The sequence below is a fragment of the Triturus cristatus genome, chromosome 4_2 (assembly GCF_964204655.1).
Source record: "Triturus cristatus chromosome 4_2, aTriCri1.1, whole genome shotgun sequence".
Lineage (NCBI taxonomy): Eukaryota > Metazoa > Chordata > Amphibia > Caudata > Salamandridae > Triturus > Triturus cristatus.
The window spans coordinates 846594888-846603060 of NC_140586.1; the positions used below are offsets into that span (position 1 = coordinate 846594888).

Below are 8173 nucleotides of genomic sequence, written 5' to 3' on the forward strand. Positions count from 1 at the left end.
GACCCGAATATTACCGCAATACCGGTCCAGAAATAGCCGCGCCCGGTCACGTGACCCGGAAATGGGTAGGTTTGAATGGAGTCCTGCGGTTAAGTGACAGGGGAGCACTAGAACGCTAACTTGAGCCCTTGGTTGAAATAGGAAACTGAGCGCTCGGCATAAAAATGTGTGCATTAGATAATCCCTAAACACTGGGGAAAACAAATTGTGTGGCGCTCTCCACTAGCAAAACGGTGTGAAAAATACAATAGAATAAAAGTGATGCTATAAATTCTCACTCTGCCTCTGTTTGCGTGGTGCGCACATTTTCGTATCAAGTCAGCCCATGGGTGCCAACCTATGATCACATATTGCTATCGTAAGGGCGGATCATTGTATTGGGGAGTTGGTCCCCCAAAAAAAGGCAAATTGGTCAGTAAGGTAGGTAAAGGTGCAACTAGAGGCAGCTAGTAACAGTGTTTGGCCAAAAGGATAATAGCCTGCTAAGGGGGCTGTGGATGACTACATAAATCCCTTAAGTGTACTTGTGTGGTGACTGGAAGCCCTATTCAGTTCCTCGTGAGCGCTATCGGTAGATGTCAGTGAATCAGATAGGTACGGGTGCAACTAATGGTAGCTCCACTCCCTTCAGTCAAACACCGACCTAGTCATCAAGTCAGCTGACAAGGGGGGTGGCATCGTTTTCCAGGATGCAGTAGCCTATGACAAAGAATGCAGGCGCCTTTTGAATAATAAGGCCAACTACACTCACCTCGATACTGACCCTTCATCGGAACTTCAAGTGAGGATCAAAGAACTAGTGGACCACGCGGAGACTAATGGATACATCACGAAACATGAAGCGGACTCTGACCACCAACAAAGGTACCATCCCGTACTTCTATACCCTACCTAAAACCCATAAATACAAAATGCCTCCACCTGGACGGCAGACTGTCAGGAATAGGTTCGTTGTTGGAACCCTTGTCGATGTATTGCGACTTCTTCCTCAAACCCTTGATCCAAGCAACCAGCACTTACCTTAAGGACACCAAGAGCCTCCTAGCGGTATTGTATGAAATGGAACTCCCAGGAGAACCGGTCTTCCTGGTCTCGCTAGATATAGAGAGCCTGTACACCTGTATCCCGCAAGACAACACCCTCAAGGTCATTAAGGATAAGGAGGGAGCCCAGTGGGATTTCATTATACCTCAAGAGTTTGTAGTAGAGTGTGCTACCATCGCTCTGAAGAAAAAAACATTTGAATACAAAGGAGAACTCTTCCAACAATATAACGGTACTTCGATGGGCAGCACCTTCGCCCCTAGCGTTGCCGGGTTGTATGTGTACTATTTTGAGTGTAAATATATACTCTCGTCACAAAACCCCTATGCGTCCTATGTGTCCTTTTGGAAAAGGTACATAGATTATATCTTCATCGTCTGGCAAGGAACTGAAGAAACACTCCTAGCATTCTACAACTGGATTAACATGTGTGACCCAAACCTGCGGGTCACCCATACGTACAGCAAAGACAAGGTGATATTTCTCAATGTGGTCATCAAGAAGGTTGGGAACCATCTTCAAACACTAACGCACCATAAACCAAAAAAGAAAAAAAAAAAAACTTGTTACACTTCTCAAGCATCCACCCGCGCCCATTACAGGAGAATCTCCCTTTTGGCCAGTATTTACGCCTCAGACGGAATTGCAGTGAACTACCGGACTACCGATCACAGGCCAGAGATCTCACAAACTCCAGAAGTGTGGGTATCCAAGTAAAATATTCAAAAAAAGCTGTAAGAGGACCAACATAGAGAAGACCTCCTTGAAGACACCGCAATACTGACAGAAGAGATTCCACTGACGTGCGAGACAACCTATAATGTAGCTTCCAACGCAGTCAGCAAATCCATCAGGAAACACTGGAGAATCCTTGAGAGCAACAACCACAAATGGGAGAAACCTCTTTTCCTTTAAACAAGCAGGAAGTATTAAGGATTCAATTGTTCACTCGCCCCAAGCACACGAGTAGGGACAACAATCAGTCGGTCCTAAATGCCTAGGGCCATCCACCAGTAATGGGCCACTTCCTGTGTGGCGCATGCAGCGTCTGCCATCTGACGGCTCCTACTAAGCAACTAACACTGGAGACAGGGAAGATATGGACACAAAGGACACACCAATTGTAATTCCTCCAATGTAGTGTACCTGATCACTTGCCCTTGTGGGCTTAGGTACGTCGGTATGACTTGACGCAAAGTAAAACAGCGTATTTGCGAACATCGCGGTAATGTCCGATGTAAGAAGAACATGACGAAGCTCACGGATCATTTCTTACAGACAGGGCACACCACTAATGATCTTAACTGGACTATCATTGAACAACTGAAATTGGGTTCAAACACACAACAGCTATTGTTTGAAAAAGAGCAGCGCTGGATCTACCGTTTGTCCACCCATAAGCAAGGACTGAATGACAATATTCCATGGGTGTCAATGATGAAACGCTGATAGCTTGTTACATTTTCTGATGCTCTTTGACCACTTCACATAGATGGTCCGTGATCATGCACATTCAAGGGTTATATTCCAACATCCTCTACTCCTCAACATAGCGCCTGCAATTATAGGTTGGCTAACCACTGTTACATGCTACCATTAGTTGCACCTGTACCCATCTGATTCACTGACATCTACCGATAGCGCTCACGAGGAACTGAATAGGGCTCCTGGTCACCACACACGTACACTTAAGGGATCTATCTAATCATCCCCTACCCCTTAGCATAAGGCAGGCTATTATCCTTTTGGCCAAACACTGTTACTAGCTGCCTCTAGTTGCACCTTTACCTACCTTACCGACCCATTTGCCTTTTTTTGAGGAGCACCTACCAACTCCCCGATACAATAATACAATGATCCGCCCTCACGATAGCAATATGTGATCATAGGTTGGCACCTATGGGCTGACTGGATACGAAAATGTGCGCACCACGCAAACGGAGCCAGAGTGAGAATTTATAGCATCACTTTTATTCTATTGTATTTCACACCGTTTTGCGAGTGGAGCGAGCACCACACAATTTGTTTTCCCCAGTGTTTAGGGATTATCTAATGCACACATTTTTATGCCGAGTGCTCAATAAAGTTTACTTTTTCAACCAAGGGCTCAAGTTAGCGTTCTAGTGCTCCCCTGTCACGTGACCGGAGAACTCCATGCAAACCTACCGATTTCCGGGTCACGTGACAGGGCGCGGCTATTTCTGGACCATTACTGTGGTAATATTCGGGTCCACGGCATGCCAGAGACAGGTCTCAAGAGGGAGAGAGCGCCATGCAATTAGTAAGTACCACGGGTTGCCTGGGCGGGTGGCTATTACTTCCAGGAGGCCCACACTTATTCCCGACTCCTGTTTTACCCTTAAACAGCTTATTGGTAGCTTCCTGAAACCCATGAAGTGAAGCCCCACACGCCTTCATGTAAGCACCGAGTTCTCCATGCTTTTATTACTTTTAGAATCCACCATGCCACAGTGCGTATGCCATGCACTGTAACAGGACACTTATTGAGCAATTTTTGGTGTTTTTAACTATGTGATAACTTTAACCATATTGCAGTTATAAGTTATACGGGTAGTGACCCGCACACAGGGCTCCTCCGTCCAACAGACTACATGGATTGGTAGCCTGGGAATAACATTTGCATGAATGACAGTCACGCGTGTCTTGACCCCTCCGTTAATACTATCACACGGAGTGGATGTATGTGTGGTACGTTTGCCCGATTGTGGGCAAGACGTGACTTGGGCTGCACAATCAACCCACACTTTCCTAAAGCACGAGGTGGCATAGCACTGAACCTCCATCGCACTTGTTGAGGAACTTCATAGTGGTCACACAGTGCTTGTGTGCTTTTCATGTTTGTTCTTTCATAACACAGCGGCTCTTTCGAAATCCCAACAGTGCTGTATAGGTAAAACCGTGAGTTTTGCCTTAAACCCCCCCCCCCCCATAGGTTAGGATTCGCCTTAGCGTGCGTATACCACCATGGGGTCCAGGTCCTGAAGAATGCTTAGCTAACTATGCACCTGTAAGCTGAAACATGTTGACCAGTTTGCTCAAATCGGACTCTCCTGGTTTGACCTAACCAGCCAGCTCCCGTCCGTCTCACTTGTTTTAAACGATCGCTGGTTCTCCACCATTAAAATTACTTTGGGAAATAACCAGCAATCTTTTAACCTGCACTACCCCTACACGTACACTATCCACCCAAAAAACCTGCTCCGCTGTAATTCAGGCATCGAAGCACACCAGGGGGACACTCAGTCCCTCTGGCGGGAACCCAATGATGAAGCATGTCACCAACTAGGTTGGTGAGTGAGGGTTCTTTTAAATAAAGAGTTTTCCCCCTTGTGCTGGTACCCAGCTATCTTTCCTCTTTTGTTATTAAATGTGGGAACTTTCTGCCTATCTGGGAGTCACTCAGGAGTATTGCTTCTTTTGGCATTCTCTTTCTTGTTTTTCCCTTTTCCAAAATACCCAGTGAATAGTATAAAGTCGGAGTCGAAATTGCTTCAAAGAGAAACTAATGGAAGGAGAATGACAGGCTGAAACACAAATCCGCCCAACCATATTCCCATATGAGAGGGCTTCACGTGTGAAGAGAAATCTCAGAAAAAAATAAAAAAATAATCAGTCTTGAAAGACAGTTCTGTACACATACGGCAACCAAAGCAAAAGACCCTGATATGATTTACTTCACGTCTGGCCTAAGAAATAAGCACAATTAAGACAGACATTGGTAGACCTAGCTCCTCTATTTAGCTATACTTTACTGAAGTAGCAGAGCTCTATTTTTTGAGTTGGGAGAGTGTGATAAGATATCATGGTCATTCATTCATTCATTCGACTGCATTATAACACGTAATACTCAGCACCTCTAAAACGTCAAAAGGATTTATGTGGACCATTTTGATAACGGACAGAGTAATCGATATATTGCCATGCGAATAGTATGGCAAATGGCTGCAGAGGGCGTTTGAGTGTATAATGCATTGCATTCTGTGTTATATTTAGGGGTACGATATTAATTACAGAAAACCGGTTTCAGTGGGGATTCGTTTCCTGCAATAAAGACATTTTCTGCACTAGGCTTTCCCCTACGTTGTTGAAATTCTTTCTGCTATACAGAAACAAAACAAACCTTTATTAGCCTATGATATTGACCTTGAAATGAAAATATCTTGCAAATATCAGACGCTGAATTATACATTACACTGGTCAGTGGAAACAGTAGTGATTTTCAGAGTGTCTCAATTTTTTGCCTCCCCTTCACACTACTTTGCTCAACCACCTCACACTCTGTTAGACACTTGCATCCTTTTCTCTCGAACTCATTCTGAAATCCTCCATCTGCATAGCTCACAGCATGTACTTCCTCTTCATCACTGTCTTTCCACTCGGTCCTTCTGCATGTACGTACTTGACCTGTCCTTCACCATGCCATCTCTCCTCACCTGTAAACATTTGTGTCCTTTGATGCGGTCAATATTTCAACAGCTGTGTACACTCACTTCACACACAATGGTAATAATAAATGTAACATATGTGATCATTGCCGTACGGTCTGCAGAGACCAAGGATTGACCAACATATCATCTGAACACCTTATGTCCCGCTGATAACGCAACCGAGAGCCTGAACTCACCCAGACAATTAGAGTCGACCCAGATCACAACATGCACTATACGAATCATGTGTTGCATGTAAAAAACTATAGAAAACCATCTGAAAAAGCAAACACTCTTAGGGATTGCAAGAAGTAAACATGAAGTTTAACAAGGACTGCATCACTGACAATGATTACCTTATGGGTTTTCACAGTTGTTAAGAAATTGTCCATGGCTGTCATTGACTGTACTGTAGAGCCTAATAGGGGCCCTTTAAAAAGGCTGCAGGTCCTGTACCAGTTAAAACTCGGGCGGTGAATGGCGTGGGGGGGGTGGAGTGGGCTCTGGAAGGTGGGCACTGAAGATGCAGGGCAGCAGGACTGGAATAGCGCAGACGACAGGAGGATGACAAGTAATAGGGGGAAGGCAGAACAGAGGGTAGAGGGGGCACAGAAAGGCCACAGAGGGCGGGAGGGGGAAAAGTATGAGGCTGTATAATGAAGAAGAGTGTAACTGGGTACAAAAGAGCACAGGGAGCAGCTGACCCAAGACCTGTCACGCATTGTTCGCATTCCACTAAAGTTAACACTTGGTTCTCGGAGCACCACTGGCCCAGTAATGCTGTACCCTGTCCCGGGACCCTCGCTCTCGGACAGCTGCCCGTGGACCTCGACCTTTCCCAGGCCGCTAATAGCTCACCTGCTCTCCTGAGAGATGCAGCTCACAACCCCAGCTTCTCGCCGACTGCGACAGACTGTGGGGCAAGAGCCAAGCCAACCAGAGGGTGGGGCATGGGACGGACACGCCTACTTACTCCGCTGGCTTTCACTTAAGCCTAGTGAAGAAATAGAAGAGAGACTGCTGCCGCTGAACGTTTCTGCGAGAGACACTCTTAGTGTTTCAGTAAAGTGTCTCGCCCCCTAAAAGAGCCAAATAATATACAACGTAACACTTTGAATTCAATATAAAGGCTGAAATATTCTAGTAAGTGACAAAATGGTATTAAGGAAAGACTCCCACACAACTCAAAATAATGATGGGCTATATTTTATTTCTACATGACAATAAAGGTTACTATATATGTGCCACAAAGTGATAGTTGGCACCCATTTTGCATGTAAAATGAACAGTAAAATGAGTTTAGTATCTTGGCCAGCTTCAACACCAACACTGATGAGCCCCTTCGGTACCATTTTAAGATGGCCGACAGATTTTACGCAGCCCAAAACAAATAGTTCCCTTTTTATCCCTCTTTTATTTTATCTCTTTATTTACCAAAGCTCGCAGGCATGGAATATTTGTACCTTGAACACTCAGGTCAGAAACTCATTTTATTAATCGGTTGGCTGACCCTTTCTCAACCAATACGATTACAGAAATATAAACACGTTGCTGTTCTCCTGACCGGAGCGCATTAAAAGGGAACGAAAAATAACTTACGGTAAAATTCGCGGATGTGTATCCTAACACCTTATTGACCAAAATGTAAAAAGGTATGGGTGTTTATGTCAACATGGGAAAGGATTGGTGGAAACATATGACATGTTGACTGACAGCTGTGCAAGCCAATCAATTATTTAATATTAAAGTAAGGTATATAAACAAACCTGTTTATGGGAGAACAGGGCGGATTCTGGAATGAAGGGAGGTAACGTGTCCAGCCCCTCATCGAGCGAAGCAAGCTGAGTGTAAAATCTGATAGCCATTGAGACAGAAAATTTCAGTTCTTTTAACCACTTCTCTGATGAACGTTCAGCCCGCCTTACCCGCCTCCCCAAGCTCTTTTTTTAGGTCTCGCCTAGACAGCGCATCAACACATTTTGTATTCGATCAGTAGGCTAAGAGGTCTCCCATTGCTTACCGCTGGTTTACTTCATTGTCACTCTCATTTGTTTTCTTTTGATTGTTCAGCTGCTGTAGGCTGCCTTACTCTTCTGTTGTTGTCCCTCCCTTGGAGCGTGGACGCATTACTTGTGTCCATCCAATGCTTACTTTTCTAGGTGTTACTTTCTCTTTATGTTTGATCATTCTACCAGAGTGCATCTTTTTCAGTTGGTTCTCTTGTGAACTTCTCCCCTCTTTGTGTTCCTTTCAGTCCGTCTGTTTTCCTTACATGCCTTTCCTCCAGATCTGTTGTGGACCATAAACATCCAGCAGTGTAGTATCTTCAAATAACAAGTAACCCACAATGTGTAGCAGATCTATATAGTTAAAAAAACATAAACAAACAGATGCACGTGTTGCATAACTTCTGCCAGTCCCTTTGAGTTCAAACAGCCATTTGTGTAACCTCTAAATCTTTCTGAGTTCAGTGTAGTTCAGAAGCAATCTGGGCGACCCCACCTCAGTCCATAATACTCAAACAATGTCTTACAAAGACATGCCAGTCAGTACACTCTGTACTTGAAATAGTATGTGGTGCATGCACCTCAGGAATGCTGCTGGTTCATATAAATCAAAAATTGCCTGCAGCCAAACACACAACATTACGCAGGCACTTCGAAACATCCCTCCAGAACCCA

At 44.7% G+C, this 8173-nt stretch overlaps 1 protein-coding gene across 1 annotated transcript in view; it reads right to left on the reverse strand.

Annotated features, from left to right (window-relative positions):
- TESK2 (testis associated actin remodelling kinase 2) overlaps nucleotides 1-6438 on the reverse strand; it is a 566234-nt gene extending 559796 nt beyond the window's left edge. Inside the window, exon 1 of the mRNA XM_085602833.1 lies at nucleotides 6351-6438. The gene's annotated coding sequence lies outside the window, so the exon portion shown is untranslated. The remainder of the gene's footprint in view (nucleotides 1-6350) is intronic.
- Between the last annotated feature and the right edge of the window lie 1735 nt (nucleotides 6439-8173).